Genomic DNA, 25,848 nt, shown 5'->3' on the forward strand with positions numbered 1-25,848 from the left:
AGGTTTACATAAACAAAGTCGGTTATGTCTAAAGTGAAAGCAAACTTGAGAAAATTGAGAGAAAATCTGCTTGTCAAATGCGTGTAGCATCGCGCGCAACTCTTAAAGAGACAGTAGTAATAGTAAACACGCTGCCGCTTGTCCTTAAAGGGATAGTTCACCCAAAAATAAAAATGATCTCATCATTTACACACTCTAATGTTGTTCTAAACCTGTATTAATTTCCTTCTAATATTTTCTAATATTAATATTTTGAAGAATGTGGCTATCCAAACAGTAGCTGGTCCCCACTGACTTCCATAGGAGAAAAATATACTAAGTCACTGGGGGTACATCAACTGTTTGGTTACCCACATTCTTCCAAATAACTTTTATTTTCAACTGAAGAAAGAAACTTATTCGAGTTTAAAACAACTTGAGAGAGTAAATTATGACAATTAGAATTTTTAGGAGAACTATTCCTTTAATGTTAATAAAACAACAAAATGCAAAGAGAAAATCACTCACTGCTATTGACTGATAACTTTAATAGTAGCTTTAATAAGTATCAATGTATAATTTATACAGTGAAGTCTGTTTTGTTTTATTTTCATATTTGTTCATTTAATTACTTTCTTCAGTGCTACTGTTAAATACACCTACTGTAGCTGAAAACAAAGCACTGTTTATTTCATTTGTATATTAAGTTGTGTATGTGTAATGTGTATCTTTGATCTTAATATTTAATAACAAAGAAAATAATGACAAATATTTTTATCTTCGCCCCTGTCTGACATTTTTTTATTTTGTTACCTAAGGCTTTGTTTTTAAAATATGGACATTAGTTTGGCTGTAATGCTCAGTCACAAAATAGTAAAACCAACATAAAAAAGAATCGAGATAAAATCGTGAATCGTGATTTTCCTGAAAAAAATCGTGATATGATATTTTTGCCATATCGCCCACCCCTACTTTGATTTAATAACATAAACATGCGCTGCATGTTCCAGAATGAAGCGCAGCACTGTGGCACTTTAAACCTTAATTTTAACATTGCAAATTTACTGTAAAATAAATATTTTATTTTAATTTAATACTCAATTTATTTCAAAGTAATCTCATATTTTGTTTAAAATTATTTTGTTAATTTTTAATTATATAATAATAATAATAATAATACTACTACTAATAATAATAATAATAATAATTATTATTATTATTATGAATATAATAATTTATTAATATAATTTAAAAATATTAAGCAAATTGATATATATATAAAAAAATTACCATATTTTGTAAACCATGCAAGCACAGCAAACCTATAAATCGTATTTTAAAATCACAAATTTTCTCAGAAAAAATGATTAGATATTTTCTCCAAATTAAGTGGCCCCAATATCGAACAAACATAACATTTACATTACATTTGTGCATTTAGCAGACGCTTTTATCCAAAGCGACTTACAAAAGAGGAACAAACCAAAGCAATTTGCCAAAGAGCAAATAACAACATATAGAAAAATGATCATATAGTGGATCATTTAACAATTTGTGACTTCTAACATGCAGCATCAGATCGGTCAGGTGACGCGTCACATGATCAGAAGGCCGGTGAATGACGGCGGGTTCACAGTATGTATGAAGAACCTGAAGAGACTCAACCACACCTCCAGATCAACAGCAAAACACACACCTAAAGAGGACCTGAAAGAGGGCAGTGTAACAAACCACCTCGAACTTTAACAAATACACACAATAATGTGGATCTTAAAATATAATACAAGTTACTTAATGGTCCTCATGTGGCTTCTCATCTTCTAGACCAGCACAAGTGTAGAGTTGCACTCAGCGGTTCGATTACGACAGCCGAGATGAATATAGACGGACCGGATTGTGCGGCATGTTGCAAATGAGACACAATTGGTCTCCAGGCCAGAACGATATCCAGTCTATTGAGCTAAATAAGAGCAGGGTAATTTCTGTCACAGCTCGATAACAAGACAACAAAAGGCTAAATATTTATTTTCGGAGAACATGTTGACTCGGCGCTCGACATCTTGCGCGTCGTTGTCAGAGGCTGCGTGAGTCACGGGCAATATGTCCAGCAACTCGGCTCTCCGCAATCCGTCAGCTGTTCTACGCGTCATTCAGAACTAATTCATCTCATTAATATTCATGAGGGCCGGGACAGAGCCATGCAGTTTTAACACATTTTCTGCATGAATTATGGTGGAGAGTGTGCAGGATTTTAATTTGAATGTATTAAAAGGAGTTCAGAGAAAAGAAAACATGGTTAACTTGGGGGAAAAAAATGTGATTGGTCATGATGGTTGACTAAATTGACTAGTCATCAGGTGAGTTTAATTATACAGGCCTTTCTTTAGACCAGAGTGCAATTTACTACATAATTACAAAATTGACTCTTGATCTGTTCAGGCAACTGTCCTACAGGTCTATTACTGATCTACATTTATTCATTTTAAGAGGAAATTGTGAGTGGTGCTTCTCTGAGTGATCGAATTATGATTTTTGTAATAAAAAAAAAAAAAAAAGCAATTTAAAATGTGTTTTAAAAACAAAGCTCCAGATTTCTATGCATGTTTGTAGGGTTACACAATTTGCCTCACAAAAATATAAAATAACAAATAAATGACAACAACAACAACAACAACAACAACAACGTAATAGTACAAAATAAAAAATGCAATAATATATAAAATAATAATAATTAAAGTAATAATGCTAAAAAAATAACAAAATAATAAAAAATAACTAAAGTAATAATACTAAATAAAAATAATAACTAAAAGTAATAGCACTAAATAAAAATAAAATAAATAAATATTTAAATAAAGTAATAATGCAAAAAAATTAAATAACAAAATAATAATAACTAAAGTAATAATACTAAATAAAAATATTAATCAAAATAAGAAATAATACTATCGTAATATTTTACTGTCAAATAAAATTATTTAATAAAAATTTAATCTAATTTTACAGGACATCTCTTAGCTTTTGCGCTTCTCATTACATGTCTGGAAACATGTCTGTGTTTTTTTAAATGTATGTTAAATCGACCCAAACAAGCAGCATTTAGAGTCGCTCTGAGACACTGGATCATGAGCTAAACGCGTGTAAATAAACAGCGCTGCGCTTCACTCTGAAACACGCAACGCATATATTCATTTAATTAAATTGCAGCGATTGCGATTTGATAATCGCACTAAGCCCCATCACGATTTCGTTTTTATTTTTTGATCATTCATGCAGCCCTGCTTAATACAGGATTTACAGGTTTCAAAAACAAACAGTTGTGTACGTGTCAATTAACACTGAAGCCATCAAACGTGAATAATTTCCAAACAAACGCTCTGTTCCTTAATAATAGAGACCGTGCATGCTGAAAAATGAAAAGGCGAATGATCAAATCACCGTTACAGGATGAGGAGGAAAAATGTGGCTAAATAACAGTGTGAGCGCTGCGTGTTATTTATAGACACAGATACTTTATTCAGGAGAGCAGCACTGTGCAGTCTCCATTTCTCTCGCTTTATTCCCATCTCTGCTGAGGATTCTCTCGCTCTTTGTTTCTCTCCCTCACTGACACTCTGTTCTGGCACACGGTGTTCAAAAATAACCGCGTGTGTTTGCGTGAGGCTCAGGTGGAGAAGCATACCGAGGGTTCGGGCTCTGCAGGGGAACATGCTTGTTTTTGTGATATAACGAATATTCACAATGAAACTCACAATGATTTTGCTGCCAACTTATAGTCAAGCAACGTCGTAAATATTGGCCAAAACAAGCGTGCATTATTAAATTCAGCATGAAATAAAACTGACCATAATTTATGCATATTACTAGTCTTATTTAGATAAATTCATCTGTGTTGCGTAACACGAGAATGAACCTCATTGGTTCTCGAGAAGCTCAAACGTGCTGCGTAACACGAGAATGAACCTCATTGGTTCTCGAGAAGCTCAAACGTGCTGCGTAACACGAGAATGAACCTCATTGGTTCTTGCTGAAGCTCAAACGTGCTGCGTAACACGAGAATGAACCTCATTGGTTCTCGAGAAGCTCAAACGTGCTGCGTAACACGAGAATGAACCTCATTGGTTCTTGCTGAAGCTCAAACGTGCTGCGTAACACGAGAATGAACCTCATTGGTTCTCGAGAAGCTCAAACGTGCTGCGTAACACGAGAATGAACCTCATTGGTTCTCGAGAAGCTCAAACGTGCTGCGTAACACGAGAATGAACCTCATTGGTTCTCGCTGAAGCTCAAACGTGCTGCGTAACACGAGAATGAAACTCATTGGTTCTCGCTGAAGCTCAAACGTGCTGCGTAACACGAGAATGAACCTCATTGGTTCTCGCTGAAGCTCAAACGTGCTGCGTAACACGAGAATGAACCTCATTGGTTCTCGCTGAAGCTCAAACGTGCTGCGTAACACGAGAATGAACCTCATTGGTTCTCGCTGAAGCTCAAACGTGCTGCGTAACACGAGAATGAACCTCATTGGTTCTCGCTGAAGCTCAAACGTGCTGCGTAACACGAGAATGAACCTCATTGGTTCTCGCTGAAGCTCAAACGTGCTGCGTAACACGAGAATGAACCTCATTGGTTCTCGCTGAAGCTCAAACGTGCTGCGTAACACGAGAATGAACCTCATTGGTTCTCGAGAAGCTCAAACGTGCTGCGTAACACGAGAATGAACCTCATTGGTTCTCGAGAAGCTCAAACGTGCTGCGTAACACGAGAATGAACCTAATTGGTTCTCGCTGAAGCTCAAACGTGCTGCGTAACACGAGAATGAACCTCATTGGTTCTCGAGAAGCTCAAACGTGCTGCGTAACACGAGAATGAACCTCATTGGTTCTCGCTGAAGCTCAAACGTGCTGCGTAACACGAGAATGAACCTCATTGGTTCTCGCTGAAGCTCAAACGTGCTGCGTAACACGAGAATGAACCTCATTGGTTCTCGCTGAAGCTCAAACGTGCAGTGTAACACGAGAATGAACCTCATTGGTTCTTGAAGCTCAAACGTGCTGCGTAACACGAGAATGAACCTCATTGGTTCTCGCTGAAGCTCAAACGTGCTGCGTAACACGAGAATGAACCTCATTGGTTCTCGCTGAAGCTCAAACGTGCTGCGTAACACGAGAATGAACCTCATTGGTTCTCGCTGAAGCTCAAACGTGCTGCGTAACACGAGAATGAACCTCATTGGTTCTCGCTGAAGCTCAAACGTGCAGCGTAACACGAGAATGAACCTCATTGGTTCTCGCTGAAGCTCAAACGTGCTGCGTAACACGAGAATGAACCTCATTGGTTCTCGCTGAAGCTCAAACGTGCTGCGTAACACGAGAATGAACCTCATTGGTTCTCGAGAAGCTCAAACGTGCAGCGTAACACGAGAATGAACCTCATTGGTTCTCGCTGAAGCTCAAACGTGCTGCGTAACACGAGAATGAACCTCATTGGTTCTCGAGAAGCTCAAACGTGCTGCGTAACACGAGAATGAACCTCATTGGTTCTTGCTGAAGCTCAAACGTGCTGCGTAACACGAGAATGAACCTCATTGGTTCTCGAGAAGCTCAAACGTGCTGCGTAACACGAGAATGAACCTCATTGGTTCTTATAGAAGCTCAAATGTGCTGCGTAACACGAGAATGAACCTCATTGGTTCTCGAGAAGCTCAAACGTGCTGCGTAACACGAGAATGAACCTCATTGGTTCTCGAGAAGCTCAAACGTGCTGCGTAACACGAGAATGAACCTCATTGGTTCTTATAGAAGCTCAAACGTGCTGCGTAACACGAGAATGAACCTCATTGGTTCTCGCTGAAGCTCAAACGTGCTGCGTAACACGAGAATGAAACTCATTGGTTCTCGCTGAAGCTCAAACGTGCTGCGTAACACGAGAATGAACCTCATTGGTTCTCGAGAAGCTCAAACGTGCTGCGTAACACGAGAATGAACCTCATTGGTTCTTATAGAAGCTCAAACGTGCTGCGTAACACGAGAATGAACCTCATTGGTTCTTATAGAAGCTCAAACGTGCTGCGTAACACGAGAATGAACCTCATTGGTTCTCGCTGAAGCTCAAACGTGCTGTGTAACACGAGAATGAACCTCATTGGTTCTCGCTGAAGCTCAAACGTGCTGCGTAACACGAGAATGAACCTCATTGGTTCTCGCTGAAGCTCAAACGTGCTGCGTAACACGAGAATGAACCTCATTGGTTCTCGCTGAAGCTCAAACGTGCTGCGTAACACGAGAATGAACCTCATTGGTTCTCGAGAAGCTCAAACGTGCTGCGTAACACGAGAATGAACCTCATTGGTTCTCGAGAAGCTCAAACGTGCTGCGTAACACGAGAATGAACCTAATTGGTTCTCGCTGAAGCTCAAACGTGCTGCGTAACACGAGAATGAACCTCATTGGTTCTCGAGAAGCTCAAACGTGCTGCGTAACACGAGAATGAACCTCATTGGTTCTCGCTGAAGCTCAAACGTGCTGCGTAACACGAGAATGAACCTCATTGGTTCTCGCTGAAGCTCAAACGTGCTGCGTAACACGAGAATGAACCTCATTGGTTCTCGCTGAAGCTCAAACGTGCAGCGTAACACGAGAATGAACCTCATTGGTTCTTGAAGCTCAAACGTGCTGCGTAACACGAGAATGAACCTCATTGGTTCTCGCTGAAGCTCAAACGTGCTGCGTAACACGAGAATGAACCTCATTGGTTCTCGCTGAAGCTCAAACGTGCTGCGTAACACGAGAATGAACCTCATTGGTTCTCGCTGAAGCTCAAACGTGCAGCGTAACACGAGAATGAACCTCATTGGTTCTCGCTGAAGCTCAAACGTGCTGCGTAACACGAGAATGAACCTCATTGGTTCTCGCTGAAGCTCAAACGTGCTGCGTAACACGAGAATGAACCTCATTGGTTCTCGAGAAGCTCAAACGTGCAGCGTAACACGAGAATGAACCTCATTGGTTCTCGCTGAAGCTCAAACGTGCTGCGTAACACGAGAATGAACCTCATTGGTTCTCGAGAAGCTCAAACGTGCAGCGTAACACGAGAATGAACCTCATTGCTTCTCGCTGAAGCTCAAACGTGCTGCGTAACACATGAATGAACCTCATTGGTTCTCGCTGAAGCTCAAACGTGCTGCGTAACACGAGAATGAACCTCATTGGTTCTCGCTGAAGCTCAAACGTGCTGCGTAACACGAGAATGAACCTCATTGGTTCTCGAGAAGCTCAAACGTGCTGCGTAACACGAGAATGAACCTCATTGGTTCTCGCTGAAGCTCAAACGTGCTGCGTAACACGAGAATGAACCTCATTGCTTCTCGCTGAAGCTCAAACGTGCTGCGTAACACGAGAATGAACCTTATTGGTTCTCGCTGAAGCTCAAACGTGCTGCGTAACACGAGAATGAACCTCATTGGTTCTCGCTGAAGCTCAAACGTGCTGCGTAACACGAGAATGAACCTCATTGGTTCTCGAGAAGCTCAAACGTGCTGCGTAACACGAGAATGAACCTCATTGGTTCTCGCTGAAGCTCAAACGTGCTGCGTAACACGAGAATGAACCTCATTGGTTCTTGAGAAGCTCAAACGTGCTGCGTAACAAGAATGAACCTCATTGGTTCTCGCTGAAGCTCAAACGTGCAGCGTAACACGAGAATGAACCTCATTGGTTCTCGCTGAAGCTCAAACGTGCTGCGTAACACGAGAATGAACCTCATTGGTTCTCGCTGAAGCTCAAACGTGCTGCGTAACACGAGAATGAACCTCATTGGTTCTCGAGAAGCTCAAACGTGCTGTGTAACACGAGAATGAACCTCATTGGTGCTCGCACGTCAAACAAACATGCTTGAGCTTCTGTTTACCATATCTGATGTGTGCGTTGATAAATGTTTATATATGAATAAAAGCCTAAATTAAGACTGTTCATCATATAAAGCGAACGAATCTCTTCAGAAAATTGACTAAACGACTCGATTCATATGGATTAGTTTTACAATCTCTTTATGAACTTTTCAAAGCGTCAAAGTGTCAGTTGTGTAGCCGTCAACAGAAGGACAGAAATCTCTCAGATTTCATTAAAATATCTTCATTTGTGTTTTAAAGATGAACGAAAGTCTTACTGGTTTGGAGGGTGAGTAAATGACAATTAAAATTTTTGGGTGAACTGTCCCTTTAAATCTCAGTTCCTTTTTATGAACAAAGTTCTTGTGAATCTCCCCTGCGCTTCCTCCTGATGTCCTGCGCTCTAACACACATCTCTCATCGGTGTGTGTGACATGAATGACGTCTCTCTCTCCTGCAGAGATTCACCCCCGGCGTGGGTGACGAGGACCAAGGACACAGTGAAAGGGAATTCCTCATTACCTCAGCAAATACACTCTCTTTATCGACCTCTACGCAAGTGGGCAGACAGGGATCGCTTTCAACACACACACACACACACACACCCACGACCAACTGACCCACACTGAAGCCTATCGCTCATCAACATGCACTTCCACAGATACGTGAAGCATAATGCAAACATTCACAAGACCGATTCTGCATGCAAGTAATGCTTTCAAGCGAAAAAATTAACATTCACTTGCGTGCGAGAACGGCTCATTCACCTCTACCAGCTCCACCTGACGTCAGTGAATGATGTCAAAACCCACGGCAAGAGTGTCAGAACTCTGCGGCTGTCTGAAAGCAGACTTAACAGCTCAGCTTCACACATCAATGCATTGTTTTTTAAAACAGGCTTACAAGAAACTTCAGCACATTTCTTCTAAACTCTCTGACCCATTTTCACCAGTCTCGGCTTTATGGACTACATTTCCCACAATGCACCTGATGGTTTAGTCATAAGCAGAACGTTTCAGTGTGATTTTAAAATCGCCCGAATACACTCATAAGCAGCCCTTTACTCAGACTTTTCCCATGCATGCATGCCTGCGCATATGCACCCCACACACACACACACACCGCTTACTATATCGGCTGATTTATCGCTGATCTCCCCGCATCATTAGGTGCAGCGCCGAGCGCATTTCAGTTTCTCTAACAGAGAACAGACAGTTCTCCACCTCTCCGCTTAGTTTTCTCTCTCGCTTCGTTTCTGACGCCCCCCTGCTTTTTCTGAATGAAGCACAGCCGATCTCTCTCTCTCTCTCTCTCTCTCTCTCTCTGAGTGAGCATGCGCTCATTTACTCATCCTCCCTCCTGTCTCCTTCACTCATTCACTCTCAAACAGCGCAAAAGCACTGATGAGAAACTCAACACTCATGAAAACGACACGCTAGACAGATGAACATGGGTATTTGACTAACATACTGGTTTCTTCCACATTATAGGTTAAAAATAATACATTTGTATAAGGGATGCGCGATATATCAGCCACCATATCGCTATCGGCCGATATATGTTCATTTTTAATGTTATCGGCCTGATAAGAAAATTAGGCAGATATATTAAAGCCGATAAATAATGTATTTCCTTCAGCTGAGACGCTTCAGATGTGCACTGTTCAACATGGTGTTAAATTGATTGAAATATGATTGGAATCACTTCTAAAAAGGAAAATACAGTGAAGTGCAGTCTGACATATCGGCTACATAAAATCATAATGAGAACATTATAATTGTGTGTTTGGGACATGGATTTTAATGGTGAGACTTTTGTTTTTGTAATCAGGCTCTCAGAAATGATATAAAAATTTGGATTTAGATTTATCGGCCAAAATATCGGTTATCGGCTTTCAAATATAAATAATTATCGGTTATCGGTATCAGCCAAAATGTTCATATCGGTGCGTCCCTAATTTGTATGAGAGAAAGTGTATGTTGTGGGTGCAATAACTCTGTTTCACACTGAAAAAAAATAGTTTTTTCTTCTGGATGGAAAAAAGAATGAACAGAACATGATGACCTGCAATATTAATGTTTGTAAGTCATCATCAGTCATAAGTCCAACTATACAAGAGTCAACAGCTTCTGACAATGTGTTGAGTGGGTCACTGATGTGAAATCTGTGCATCGAAGCAAAGCCAGCTGGGAAGGAGTAGGTGTGCCGTCACAGAGAATACTGGTCAGCGTAACGCTTTATTGCAGATCAATAGAAACTGGAGATGTGCGTGCATGTTTGTGCTGTCTGTGTGTGTTGCTTTTACTGTCCATCTCCAGAAACAGGACAGACATTACTGATGGAAACAACCCTTCCTACTCTCACCTCATCCTGAAGAGCTTCTGTCAATGCTACAGTTTTCTGTCATAATCATTTGTTAACAAACAAGTATTCATTACTTCAATGAGCTCATTGTTTCTGCCTTAAATTGTTACATTGTTTAAATGCATTTTTTGGCATGAATGATTGAATTTTGGAATACATTTTTAGCTAACTTTGATTTGTATATGTACATTTCAGCCAATCAGAACAGCATGTGGGCGGAGTCAGCCAATCAGAACAGCATGTGGGCGGAGTCTCACTGCACCAGAGAGTAATCCTGACGGCACTCGCAAGAAAAAGGATAAGTCGCTACATAATCAAATTCACAAATATTACACCATTTAAACATTATTAAAAATACATAGGCTACTGAGTTACTAAAACAATCTTTGTCAAATAATACACTTGTTTGTTCACAGTTTGAACATTCTTGTTTCCATTTGTTTAATTTCAAGATCTGAGGTGAATTATCCATTGTTGGTTTTACAGCTTCAAAGCTGGAGCACTAAATGATATTCAAAGTCACATTACACACTTTTAACATTAAATAAAGCACATAAACAGCACCTGAGATTATCATCGCCACACTTTGTGTTTGTTGTTCCAGCGCGACGTCGCAGAAAAATAGAAACCGTTTCTAAAAAAGAATCGTCGCGTGTCGCCGTCGCGGCTGGTTAGGACAAACACTCTGATCAACATGGAAAATAACATTTTATCGTGTGTCGCGTGTAGTTAGCACACGGTGTCATCCATCAAAACTTTACTAGCAAGACGCTGGTTTGCTTTATCTAGCTGAGAAACGTAGTTAGCGTATCATCTGGCCATTCAGCAGTGGGATGCTTTGACACTCTGTTCAGTCTGTATTTCACAGAAAGGCTCGCGCTCTTCAGAAACAATCACAGAATATGACAGAACTCGTGTCTTACAGCCCGGAATGAATAAAACTAGCTACGAGTCACTGCTCTCTCTGATGTAATCATGCTGGTTTTCTTTAAATTAGCACTGCTTTGGACTAATTGTTTGAATTAATTCACTTACAGGATCACTGGACTGAAAAGTTTAGCGACTTAAAATGATCCGATTGCAAACAGAGAAGCGAAATCGGGATAAAGGGTTAGGAACCAAAGAAGCCAGGAATGAGAATAGAAATTTCCGCCTACTAGGGTTACAGGTGTTTACGCCGTTGTAAACGCTGCACGACGTTAGTTGCATGCGTTATTTGCAAAGTCCCCCTGTGGTGAAAATCCAGCTTTTAATGTTGTTTGTGTGTCTATGTGGTGTTTTTAATATGCTTTAAGACAAACCATGTGTAAATTCATAAGTCGACACCATTGCTGAGTATTTCCTCCTTAAAACTGCAGTGAACCAAAGACAGTCTCAAACACGCTTTGAAATCGCTGGTGTTTCTGACGTCACAAACTACCTTGTAACCAATCAGATCAACGTGTGATCGTCAACCAGTGGATCTCTGAGCTGAGTGAGTGAGTGGAGGCAGGGCTAATTTGCATATTCATAGAACCGTGCATACTAAATGAGGCGAGGGTGTCGAGTTACATTCAAGATATTTTAAGGCATGAAGATATTTTTTATTAAAAAACATTTAAAAATGTAATTTTAAAAATAAAGTTATTGAATACAGGGGGACATTGACAGCCCTGAGTTAAAGTGAAACTACACTGTGGAAAATGTCCCATACAAATAAACTTAATTGTTTTGGTGCATCACTGTTTAAAACCGACTAGTTTTTGAAAGTGTGTAGTTTTGCACACACACACACACACACACACACACACACACACGCAACAACATGGTGGTGTCCCCGTCTCTCATTCCCTGTCCCGTCTCATGGCAGAAAACTAATGATTATCCTCCGTAAGAGCTCTGAATCTTAGCGTTGCTCCCAGTCACTGCCATCCAGCAACCATTAATAATTCACAAGCAGAAATCCACAGGGAAGGAGGGAGGAACAATCGTGCGAAAGCAGCGAGGAACAACACAGAGGAAAAGAGCTGAGGAAACAGAATATGAGGACAGAACAACAACAGATGAGAAGAAAAAGCGTGAATTAGAGGAAGAAAGGTGTGAGATGAGGAGGGAGAATCTAATAGCATCATGAATCTGGGAGGAAAAGATGAGCGAGTGAACGAGAGAAAGGGAGGGAAGCACATGCTCGATGCTGGTCTATAAATAGCTCTTCAAATCTCTCTCTCAAAAAAAAAACAAAAAAAACAAAGCATACTGCCTGTGCTGCTGCAAAACGAACACAAGATGGACCAAAACCACACACACACACACACACACACACCATCATACAACCACAGAGGCCGGATCCATGTTCAGGTCCACAAAGCATCGTGATACGACTCCTTATCAATATTACAGAAGCCCTTCCAGCTAAATATGACCGAACACCCGCCATCTCATATGTGGGAGGACTGCGCCAAACCAGTCTCGCTTCAAACCGCATTACAGTCCATAAACACACAACTTTAGACACACAACTCAAGATCTGGGCCTGTTCTCTCAGCTCGGCGGAGGGGAAACTGGTGATTAAAGGCCATATTGTAGAGTCAACGTATAGAAAAATAATGTAGGAACTAGATTATCTTATAATATTTATACTTATAAAACGCTATTAAGGCTTCTGGAGTCGTTTTTGTGAGAAAATTTTACTTCCGCATCTGATCTGCAAGATCTGGGCTTGTTCTCTCAACTCAGCTGAGGGGAAACATCTGATTATTAACATCTGTAATGTGTTTTATCAATCAGATGCTAAATACATACATACATATCTGTGCATTTATAACTGTAAGAGCACTAATGCAGAATGGTATCTCATCTCTTCTGTGACGATATCAAATTTTCATGCTGCGATAATCGCTGAAGCTTTTATCACCGTTTTATCACGATATTGAAATAAGTTGCAAAAAAAAAAAAGTGTCATACTATAACAGATTTAAGTTTATACAATAAAGCAATACACAAAAATGTATAAGGTAAACAAATGTTTCAAACAGATTAAAGTGCAAAAGAAATATAAAGAAGAATAGGTAACACTTTACAATGTCTCGTCAGTCAATGCATTAACGCAAGAGCTACATTTGTTTACAGAAGTTATTATTATGCTTTGTTGAAGTTAGTTTAAAAAAATGCAACTGTTAGTTCATGTTAGCTCAGACACATTAAATAATACAGTTACACCTTTTGATTTTAATAAAGTGTTATTAAATGTTGATAAACGTGCAGTAGAGAGGTGTTTGAAGGTCCGTTATGAGCCTAACGACACTGCAATATTAACAATTAATTTTCCAGAACATCCCAGACAGAATCTGCAGACTCTACTACATGTTTTTTGGGGAATAGATTTAAACCGAATTGACTGTACTTCACTCGTATTTACAACTGAGAGTAAGGCTGCATAATTAATCAGAAATGTAACAGATCACGATTATGGCTTTTATGCTTCATGTGCATCAGATATTTCCCACTTCCCACTTCTGAAGCTGTAATTATGAGTTTGTTGTATGTGTCCAAGTGCTTTATGGTCTTAAAGAATAGGTACAGACTGTAAAAATGTACAGAAGATATTTAGTCAATATGCAAAGTAATATTTTAGATAAAATGTAGTGTTATTGTGTGTTTTAGGAAGCCAAATATTGTTATTATTTCTATGACAGTAATAGCCTATACGTTGTAAAACAAATGCACTGTAAAATAAAATACAATTAATATTTCATAAGTATATAATTTTATACACGGAAAATACCGGATCACGAGCGGATGAAGAGCGGATGCACTTCACTCTTAAACATGCAGCACAAAAAGACTATATTAGAGATGAAGGATATATGGGCCACCATATCGGTATCGGCTGATATTTTTAATGTTATCATTATCGGCCTGATGAGAAAATTTGTCCAATGTATTAAAGCCGATAAATAATGGATTATTTCCTTCAGCTGAGACACTTCAGATGCCACTGTTCAACATGATGGTTTTAAATTGCTTGAAAAATTATTTAAAATCACTTCAAAAAGGAAAATACAAGGAAGTGCAACATGTGCAGAGCAAGCCTGTCATATCAGCTACATAACATTATAACAAGAACATTATAATTGTGTGTTTGGGACACGGCTTTTAATGGCTTTTGAATGTTTTTGTAATCAGGCTCTCAAAAACTTGGATTTAGATTTATCGGCCAAAATATCGGTTATCGGCTTTATCGGCCAAAATGTTCATATTGCAGCATCCCAAGACTACATACTTATTTCATTAAATCACAGTCTTCTGTGAACTAATGAGGGTACAAAGCCAAGTTGTGCTTTTTATTTTAGTTCGTTTGACAGATACTTTGCCAAAGCAATGGCACAAAACAACATTAGAGATCTTTTATGTTATTATGAGAAGTTTTTAAATATTTCCGTTTAGGGCTGGGTATCGTTCAAAAAATTTCGATACCAATACCGATACCTAGATTTCGATACCGGTTCCTGAACGATACTTTTTTCGATACCAATTTATGAAATCCATTTTAACAAGATTACATAACACATTACCTCAGAAAAACTTTGGTTTTATTTTTTCAGTTTGACTCATGCTCCTTAGCCAGTGTACAAAAGAACATTTTTTTTTTTATAAAGCGCTCATGCTCACCAAAGCTGAATTTGTTTGGTCAAAAATACAGTAAAACTTGTAACATTGTGAAATAGTATTACAATTTAAAATCTTATTTGAATATATTTCAAAATGTAATTTATTCCTGTGATGTCAAAGCTGAATTTCTAGTCATTACTTCAGTGTCACATGATCCTTCAGAAATATGAAAACAGTTTGCTGCTTAATATTTTGGAAACTATGATACATTTTTTCATGATTCTTTGATGAATCAAAATTTCAAAAGAACAGCATTTATTTGAAACAGAAATATTTTGTAACATTACACATGTTTTAAGGTCATTTTTGATCACTTTAATGCATCCTTACTGAAAAACAATTCTGACTAACCAACACATTTTTGAACGGCAGTGTACACTCAGTAGGTTATTATTGCAATAAACACTGTCAGAGTGATCAACAAGGTATCTCTTAATTTACCAGTCGAAGACGGAGCAACTTTCTGCTCTTATGTTTACTCCGTGCACTGTCAAGGGCTTCATCATATCTGTCGCGGTACCGTCTTTGCAGCAATTATTTTACCGCAAATACTGCATCGCGCGCTGTTGGCATCGAGCCTGGAGAAATGTAGCCACACTTTTGATCGACTTTTCCACATCTTTAGGGTATTGTGTGTGTGTGTGTGTGTGTGTGTGCTCGCGTCTCATATGAGTATGTGCGCAGAGAGTTCCGCGCGTCTCGTGTGTGTAGAGTTTGCGTGTATGTGCGCGAGCGACTTTAGGCGTGGCGTTGTGCATTTCGTATTTGTTTGAGCACTGATGTTGACGAGTTAACCCCTTAGGTATCGAAATCTGGTACCGAAAAACGAGTCATTTTTCGATACTCGATAGTATCGAGACAATTCGGTCGGTACCTAAAAAGTATCGAACTCGGTACCCAGCTCTATTTCCGTTTCATTATGAAGCTGTGCCGCCCAAGAGGACGTCTGATTGACATTTAAAGCAACCAATCACAGGGTCGATGTCCCCATAATAACAAACCGGTGTGCAATTCATTCAAGAAAGTCGCTCAAGTAGTAACAAAATAGTTCAAGTTGAGACGAAATATGAACCGTTCTCTCAAACGCCAGAATGAACCGATATTTAGATTCAGAATCATCATGAAACAGTCAAATATACTAAGAAGTGAATGCAAGTACATTAGCAGCAACATATTCAATTAAAAACAACTTTCACAGATTCACAAGACACATTTCATTGGTTTTCTCCAGGACATTGCTTTAGTATTTATAAACACTGGCATCCATTAAGCATCTCATGTTCTTAATCATCTAACAAATGCAAACGTCCTCAAAACACTGACAATCAGTGATTATAACGAGTGATTGTAGATCAAACGCTTCAGAACGGGGCCAACAGGACTTCATCACTGACAACGCTGATAATTAAGCGTTTCTGCACTCGTGAATAATTTAGCAAAGATTGATTTCCCATTCCTGCACTCATTTACTAAAACAACTCCCCCAATCTACTGTATTAGCGACAACATCTTGACCACAGCACTCGGACGTCGCCTCTCAGGACAATCTGATTGTTCATTTCAGCGTGAAAATGTCACGGATCACATCAGACTCTCCTGAAGACACACACAATCTTTCAGCAATCAAGACACAAATCAAGAGTGACTGACTTTCAGAGAGCTTCAAAGCACCTTCACACACGACACACCTGAGCAACACACACACAAATAACTCTTTCTATTAACAAGGTGTGTGTATCTTCAGCTTTTCAGATAAATCAGTGTAAATTGCATCTAGTCGATTAATTTAGGGATGAATGATACATCGGCCACCATATCGGTATCGGCTGATATATGTTCATTTTTAATGCTATCGTTATCGGCCTGATAAGAAGATTTAGCTGATATATTAAAGCCGATAAATGTTTTATTTCCTTCAGCTGAGACGCTTCAGATGTGCACTGTTCAACATGATGATTATGAATTGCTTGAAATATGATTGGAATCACTTCAAAAAAAGAAAATACAGTGAAGTGCAACATGCAGAATTAATACAAAGATTAATATGGCAAGTCTGTCATATAAGCTACATAAAATTATATAATTGTGTGTTTGGGACATGACTTTTAATGGTGAGACTTTTGTTTCATGCTCTACAAAAATGATATAAAAATTTGGATTTATCGGCCAATATATCGGTTATCGGCTTTAAATATAAAGATTATCGTTTATCGGCTAAAGTTTTAATATCGGTGCATCTCTAGATGAATTATATTAGAGCTGGTCAAAACTACACACATGCATTAACTGGAGAAATCTCCATGACTTTTCCAGGGCAAGTAAAGTCAATTTTCAGATTTTTATGACATAAATTAGTGTAAATATCAGGAAGGGTCAGTCGTCAAAAAGCAGCATCTGACATGTTGATCACAGAAAATTAAAAATGTTTCACAAGCAGTAATCAGACTATAACCACGGAAAACTCCATGCACGATTAGCCATGAACATTGCTAACCCACACGAACCATTTCTTTCTTCCATCCAAAGACAAACACAAAATTCTAAACACAAATCTAATGCATAAGGCCACTTGTTGGACATGAATTCAAACGTTCATTTCTGTCTGACTCCTTGTCCTGCTGTAAATATCAAGTGCACACTATAAAACTGTAGATCGCACGCTTACAGATGGTCACGTTATGCGTCAGCGTGCACATTAAAGCATGTCAACCATCTCAACCGCACAGGATAACCTGCACACCTGCAATATGATGCTACAAAACAACCGTTTGCTAGGGTGAAAACTTACATTGTGCAAAGTTTAATTCCTCATATGTGACCCTGGATCACAGAACCAGTCTCGAGTCGCACGGGTTTATCTGTGGCAATATCCAACAATACATTGTATGGGTCAAAATTATTGATTTTTCTTTTATGCCAAAAATCATTAGGATATTGAGTAAAGATCATGTTCCGTGAAGAGATTTTGTAAATTTCCTACCGTAAATATATAAAACATGTATTTCTGTGAGTGAATGCTGCACAATCGCCAACATAAATGAACAACTTTAAAGGAGATTTTCTCAATGTTACGATTTTTCTGCACCCTCAGATTCCAGATTTACAATAGTTGTATCTCGACCAAATATTGTCCTATCCTAACAAACCACACATCAATGGAAGGCTTATTTATTCAGCTTTCATTTGATGTATAAATCTCAATTTCAAAAATGTACCCATGTGACTGGTTTTGTGGTCCAGGGTCTCATATGAGCAATGTTACCCTGATAAATAAAACTCCACTCTGATTGCATTCTTTAAGCAAATAAATTACAATTTAGATTTCTCTATTTTAATGGATTCTCATTTTGATGAACCTACTGAGTCTTCCAATAATCCAATAATTACAAAAAGCTTTGATGCTTCTGACCAATTCTGTCAGTTTCATCAGTAAATTCAGTCAGTAAATGTGTGTGTGTGTGTGTGTGTGATGATGAACTGATCATCTCTTCCTCTTTACTACTAGCAAATAAACATCAATGAACATCAGATTCAGAACAACTTCCTGAAATCCATCATGTCTCATGTAATCCATCAATCAGTGTTTCAACCGCAGAAAGACGTCAATAAAACAGCTTTAGAACACTTTCACATAATGTTATTATTATAAAAACTGCGTGCAACTTAAATGTTTGTATACAAATCAGATGTTAATTTTAATCTTTGATATTATAATGTACAAATTGACAGGGTTGCATGTAGAGTTGAGTTTACAGCATTAGCTGAGACAGATTTGGGGGTTTTTCTTGAGAAAGAGTGATGTGCTGTGCCTGATATTAGGGCTGGGCGGTGTATCGAGTTTGTACGACTAGTCAAAATCAGTTTTTGTGAGTGTTTTTAGTAATTGTTGATTCGGTGTGTTTGAGTGCTCATTGTTACAATTACACAGCAAAAGTTCAGTGACATTTTTATTTGTGCATGGTAGAAAGCAAATACTGATCCTGACATAATAAATGTGGAAAACTGAACTACACGATTCAGGGAGCAGGATACACAGTGAACTCCGAGAAAACGCTACGCTTGAGCAGGGCTGGACTGGTAATCTGGCATACCGGGCAAATGCCCGGTGGGTCGACGTGCTTTTTGGGCCGATACATCTCTTTTTTTTTCTTTCTTTTTTTTGGCTTAACGGCCCATAAAACTCGTACATCTGCGACCCATTCGTTTTGTATTGCTTAATTGGCGACGCTGGGTTAGTGCCAGTGTAATGCATAGGTCAAAAAAAGTCAGCGTTAGGTTTTTTTCTGACAGATGAAACACGTAGCTCAGCGGCCCATTGGTTCTTTTCTTGATTGACACTGGGCTGGCCCAATCACATCTTTAAACACCTCCCCCTCTGGGCTTTGAGCGAGCGTGCGGTGTCAAGTGTGCATCTGTCAAAATAGTCTGAGAGATGGAGAAGAAACGCAAGGAATGTGCAGAGAAATAACGCGAAAAATAGATACAGGCCCTTCAAGCAGACGCTGTAAAATGTGTCAAAATAAATGTTTTATGATCATATGTAGTGGGCCAGACTTGGCCAAAATGATGGCCGATTTTTTGTCCCAGTCCAGCCCTGTGCTTGAGCAAACAGTTTGTGAATAGGCCACTACAATGGCCGTGAATAAAATATAATATTCAGAAGTAAACAGTGTAGCTGACTTAATGTTTAGCTGACAGAGTGTTTATGTCAGAACGTTTATTTTTAAACCACATTTACCGATATATTTAACGATATCTTTTGCATTTCTAATCCAAACAACGTCAAACTTGGCACTGCACTTACTCGTGCCCGTAGCGAGACACCCGTCAAGTTTGAAATCCATCGGACTAACGCTTCGAGAGATATGCGAATAACAGACACACAGACGGACAGACGTTTCTGTAATTTATAGATAGATATAGAGATATATTTTTTGGGAAACGATATTGAATGAGGCCAATACCGTTTATATGGATACAGTAGTTTGATACGAGCACATCTGAAAAATAGCGGAGGATGCAGTGAAAGTACAGTACAATTTGTCCTAAATATGACAAGCTTATATTAAGGGCTTCAAAATAGATATAGCTAACATCGCGACAATGACACGTGACAATCCTTGACTAATATTTAAAAAAGCTGATAATTTATTACATTTATAAAAAAAAAACTTTAAAATAATCTGTTGTATAAATATTTAAACCCTTGCTTTCACTTGCATAAATTGTTTCTAGCGTAACCACACACTCCTGAGGAAACAGTCAATGTCTGTTTAAAGACACTGGAATATGTTTTCAATTTTCCTTGAATGGTACGATAGAAATCATTTCCACATTCTATTGTTTCTTTTGCTTTCCAGGCACAAAGCAATGCAAATATATAAAGCAGATACTGTTGCGCTGTTTAATGCGTTTGAGATGTGGTGCTTAACTTACAGTTCACAGGGACATTCTCCATCTGTAAATGTTAGAGAGTCACACAAATATGTCCGTTTCACTGTCAGGAGAGGACGAGCTTCCGCTGATACTCATGCCTCCGTGAACGAGCGCCGCCAGACGGAGGACAACAGAATAGTAGCGCAATAATTCTGACTATAATATAGATATTGCTAAAATATTTGTTGTTGGAGACATTAATGTGCCATATGTGGAATTTTAAACCTACAAGTACGTATATTTTTATGAAAGTGGCCATTATAATGGGGTAATCACATGCAGGCTAATATAATTAGTGCTTTTGTTTTTATTTACAGTTTTAGTTTAGCCTTCTTTAGTCAGTTTAAAAACAACAGCACTATTTTTGTTTTTAGATTGAAATGTTAGAATGTAATGTGATTTTTAAACACCTTTTTGCACATAATATATTGCATAGCCTACATTACATTCACTTTATGTGTTTCCATATCCTTCAATATCAACACTGTCAATTTGTCATTTTGAAAATTGCTGTTTTCACTCCCACCATCAATGCATCAACAAGCAAGAACTGATAAGAATGTAAATGTGTACCTTGAAATGCATTGCAAAGTCACTTCGGATAAAAGCGTCTGCCAAATACATAAATGTAAATGCAATTATTATTTTTTTTAAGCATCATGGTTATGTCCAAAGCAAAACATGCTATTATCACAGCACTTTATGAAAGGTATTATAAACACAGCTTACCTGCTATCTAGGTAATTATATTGACATATTCCTGAGAGTTTAATATATTAAACAGGGACTTACATGAAACATTGACATGTGACACAAACGTCAAGCCTAAAGGGGGCGTTAAGGTTCGTTCACGGCAAAAACCATAACTATAAAGATAACTATAACTATGTTAGCGTTCAGTCACACCGATATCGTTCTGTTTATTCTAAGCGCACACTGCAGTTTTGTCGTCTGACGCTTTAAATGCTCGAGCAATTTTATGTGGGAGCGTGACCTCTGACCCGACGCATGACCTCTGACCCGATGCATGGTGTAGGAGTAGCGTAGGCTTAGGTGAGCATAGTTAACAAACTCAAGCTCCTGCCACATTCCTCTTTAAAAATTCGTTTTCGACTTCTAATTCGTGACCAGTGATTTGTTCTGCTCGATCCTCTGCACTTCAGCTTTCGCCAATACGTCACGCATCAGGTCAGAGGTCACTCTTCTGTCAGTGATTATGGTTTACAAAGTTATAAACATGGATATGTTTCTTACAAAAACGTATGGCTTCTTCGCTTCAGAGGGCCTTTATTAACTTTGTTATGGATTACTGTTATGATGGATGGATGCACTTTTATGGGCTTCAAAAGCTCAGGCACCATTCACTCCCATTATTAAGCTGGGGGATATTCTTTAAAGGGGTCATATAATGCCATTTTTGTACAAGCTAATATGATTCTTTAGGGTCTAAATTAAAAGTTTGTAATATACTTTAATTAAAAATTCTCATTAGTATTGTAAGAAAACACTAATTTTACCTGGTCAAAAACAGCTCTGTTTTTTTCAGCACACCGTTTCAGTGCATGTGTCTTAACATAATAACACAATAACCATAATGCGTTGTTCATTATAAACATGGGATTATGAATTATATTGAGAGCGTCGTACATAGAAAGCATGTACCCTGAGTGTAAACAGCCGCATTCATCGTGAAGCGTGCAGCAAGCGATTTGCAAAGATTAATATAAATATTAATATAAAGGTTAATAAAACGTTACACTCACTTCAGTTCTTCTGGAGGTGCAGCAGGAACACGGATAGTTGGTACCGATCCTTTTTTCTGGAGCAGCTTCTTAGCAAAACCAGCTTTATATTGACTTCGTTTGTAAAGCAGTCTGGTGTGTGAAATGATTCGCGCAAACATGAGAGCATTGACGTTGATCGTGGGGAATATTCCCTTCGAAAACAAACTCAGCCACTGCGTCTTCAGCGGTTCAGATGTAGGAACATCAAAATGATGCTGTGTTCCTTATTACAGCCAAGAGCAGAACACCACAATCGCTCAGACGCCATTCTGCTCATAGACAGTGCTCCAGCGTATCAACAATGAACGCGCCGGACCGCGCGGACTATGATTGACAGCTCGCTCACAAGCGAGGGCGGGTCTGTGTTGAAATGCTGCCGTCAATCAACAATCATTGGAGGGGAGTCCGACCGTGTGACGTCACAAAATCAAACGGCTTGATTTTAGAGAGGGGAAAACATATAAGGATATTTTTTTTAAAAACACTGGATGGATTTTTATCATTTTATGATGGTTGTGTACAGGCACTGCCAACACACACTTCAGTACAATCAACTTGTAAAAGTGCATGTACCATTATATGACCCCTTTAATATAACTTGGATTGTGTTTGGCTGAACGAAGAAAGTTGTACACCTAAGATGGCTTGAGGGTGAGTGAATTACGGGATCATTTTTTGGGTGAACTAACAGCGAGATTCTGATTGGCTGTCAATGTTATTATTGTTCATCAGCTGGAAAAACAACTTGTTATGAAAGTGATTCCACTGATATTCTTTCTCTGTGCCGTTATAGTTACAGTTGAAACTATACTCACAATCCGAGTTATATTAAAGAATATCCTGGCTCTTCCCAGCTTTATAATGGGAGTGAATGGTGCCTGAGATTTTGAAGCCCAAAAAAGAGCATCCATCCATCATTTTTAAAAGTACATCTTTATCGTTCTTGATGTTAAACACCTTGATGTGAACAGGCCTTTAGAACGATAATTAAAACTTTATAGTTAAAGTCTTTGGTGTGAACGGCCCTTTAAACGCAAGTGTTCTGATCTCTGGTCACCATCATCTGACAATCTGGGGTCCTTTATTATTTTTAATAATAATAATAATAATAATAATAATAATAATAATATTTGAAACGCCACGCGACGCGACAAAACTAGAACGCCGCCGTTTCGAATAATCAAAGAACGGGAGCGTTCCGTTTCTCACGCGTCACGACACTCAGTGAAGTCGTGCTTTAAGTGAAGAATTAATTAACCGTTATCCTGTCACTGACGACTAATGTGATCTTTACTAGCGATACACAACGACACACACACACACACACACACACACACACACACACATCAATACCTGTTCCATTTAAAGCGTTCATCAAGCGTTCGCTTACCTGTTAATCCCTCGCGTTCATTCAAAACGAGGAGACACTCGGCGTTCTGGGTGTTCTGAGGAGTTTTTGCAGTGCCTTCGATGATTTGGAGTGAATATTTCTCACACTCTCGGTTAATTAATTAGCCTGTGGCGGCTAAGCGAGCGCGAGCTAAGTCAAAATGACAATCGGCCGCCTCACGAACTCGTGAGGGCATTACTATCGCTCAGGATGGGCTAGGAAAACATGTTTAAACTGATGACCCACCTCCCGCACAAACTGATCCCCCGGTCACCGAATAACGACAGCCCGCTGTCGCTTAATACCGTTTAATCGCCGCCACAAGCACGAGCTCGCGGAGACTCCGAGTGTCAACAGCGCGCAGTGATCAAACCAGAACCTGAGTGGGCGGGGCCGTGACGTCACGCGCGAGCCTCACAAAAAGATCAACAAAAACCCCTCATTTATTCTCATCCTGAATGTTCAGGTGACATTGAATATATTGTTGATATATTTGGTGTATTGTATACAAAGTTGTATATCATTAATGTCATCTCTGTACAGTTTGAAAGTATAATAAAAAATAAAATAAAAAAAACCCTGAGAAACAAGCGCGTCTGAAAGCATCGCCAGCCCTCATTTAAACTCTCTCGTGTTCACAACCAGGAAAAACCAGGGAAATAAAGCATTGAAAGCACAACACTGGCTCTTTCTGTGCTTTACGTCACTGCTCCATTGTTTGTGCTTTCTGGACACGTAAGATGGCGCTGTCGTCATAGTTTCAGTTTCGCCTGCTTTTGCATCTGATAGTTAAAGATTTTATGGTAACACTTTATTTTACAGTGTCCTTGTTACATATGTTACATGTACTTACCACAGTAATAACAGTAAATTATGCATATATAGGATTCAGCATAAATGTCCCTACAGAATCCTATATGTAGGCTACATCACATGTGTTAATTAGTGATGATCATGATGCTTTACTCACAAAATTACCATCCTTTTTAAACTTTATACTCTTATATTTTCACAGTACAGCTTATATTTTGTTCTTCTATTTAATAATAAAAACTGTGAGTAGCTGGCATGGTGAATATTGGGTACTGTAAAAAAAAATTTGATTATATTTTCACAAACCATATAACTTATATTTTATTTTTAACATAGGCCTATTATGTGTTGATATTTTACAGCAGTGGCATTGTGAGTTTTCTGGCTTGGCATGGTGTATATTGACTATTGTATAAAGTAATAAAATTAGTGCTGTCAAATCGATTAATCACATCTAACATAAAAGTTTGCAGAAATAAATAAATAAACAAATATACACTGCCGTTCAAAAGTTCGGGATCAGTAAGATTTTTAATGTTTTTAAAATAAGTTTCTTCTGCTCACCAAGGTTGCATTTATTTAATTAAAAATACAGTAATATTCTGAAATATTATTAAAATATAAAATAACTGTTTTTACTATATGTGAATATATAGTAAAGTGTAATTTATTCCTGTGATAAATCATTCTAATATGATGATTTGATGCTCAAGAAACATTTATGATTATTATTAATGTTTTTTCAGGATTCTTTAATGAATAGAAAGTTCAAAATAACAGCATTTATCTGAAATGGAAAGCTTTTGTAACATTATGCCGTTCAAAAGTTTGAGGTCAGTAAGAATTTTTTTTAAAGAAATTAATACTTTTATTCAGTAACGACTCATTAAATTGATCAAAAGTGACATTTATAATGTTACAAAAGATTCTATTTTAAATAAATGCTGACCTTGTGTGTCCTTTTAAAAGAGTTACACGTATAGGGTATCAGATAAGGCAGATCAGATGCATTGAATTGGCCCGGTTTCAAAGCATGTGTCCTATCTGTCACTTGTTGATTTTTCCTTTTTTTCCTGAGGTCAGGACAGGAACATTCCAAATAAAGCACGTAATGAACTCACGGTCCACTTTCACCTTTATCCTATATTTAGTGTGTCCTCCACAGCTTTAATGTATTGATAGTTTTTCTTCTCAAACACTAGTTGAGCCCATTAGGTCATCGTGTTGGGTTATTTTCACAATGTTGGGCAGCTTTTGTGCAACCCAGGATTAGTGGTCGGGTCAAAGTCACAAACTGATGTCTTACGATCTGGATAAAACTGGAACGTCCACTTCTGAGAAGATGGGAAAAAAAACATTCAGAAGGGAATCTGCCTGAAACGAATTTCTAATATAGAGTCGGAAAAGTTTGTAGTTTTGTTTAACTTCTCATTTTAAAATTGTAAGATTTTATTTTACCCTCTTAAAAATAAAGGTTCTTTATGGTTCCACGGAGAATCTTTAATATCAATGGAATCTTAATGTTCTTTATAGTATAAAAAAAC

The 25,848-nt window shown here is 38.5% G+C and overlaps 1 protein-coding gene across 13 annotated transcripts in view; it reads right to left on the bottom strand.

The window, feature by feature from the left end:
• Positions 1–24,080, bottom strand: part of r3hdm2 (R3H domain containing 2) — a 71,344-nt gene extending 47,264 nt beyond the window's left edge. For 4 of the 13 annotated variants that reach the window (XM_084128281.1, XM_084128283.1, XM_084128278.1 and 1 more), the window contains exon 1: positions 23,492–24,079. The gene's annotated coding sequence lies outside the window, so the exon portion shown is untranslated. Of the gene's footprint in view, positions 1–23,491 lie in introns of all 13 variants that reach the window. The other 9 variants (XM_084128277.1, XM_084128272.1, XM_084128284.1 and 6 more) reach the window with 5 other exon arrangements.
• Between the last annotated feature and the right edge of the window lie 1,768 nt (positions 24,081–25,848).

The sequence above is a fragment of the Abramis brama genome (assembly GCF_963993115.1).
Source record: "Abramis brama genome assembly, chromosome: 11".
In the NCBI taxonomy this organism is placed as follows: Eukaryota; Metazoa; Chordata; class Actinopteri; order Cypriniformes; family Leuciscidae; genus Abramis; species Abramis brama.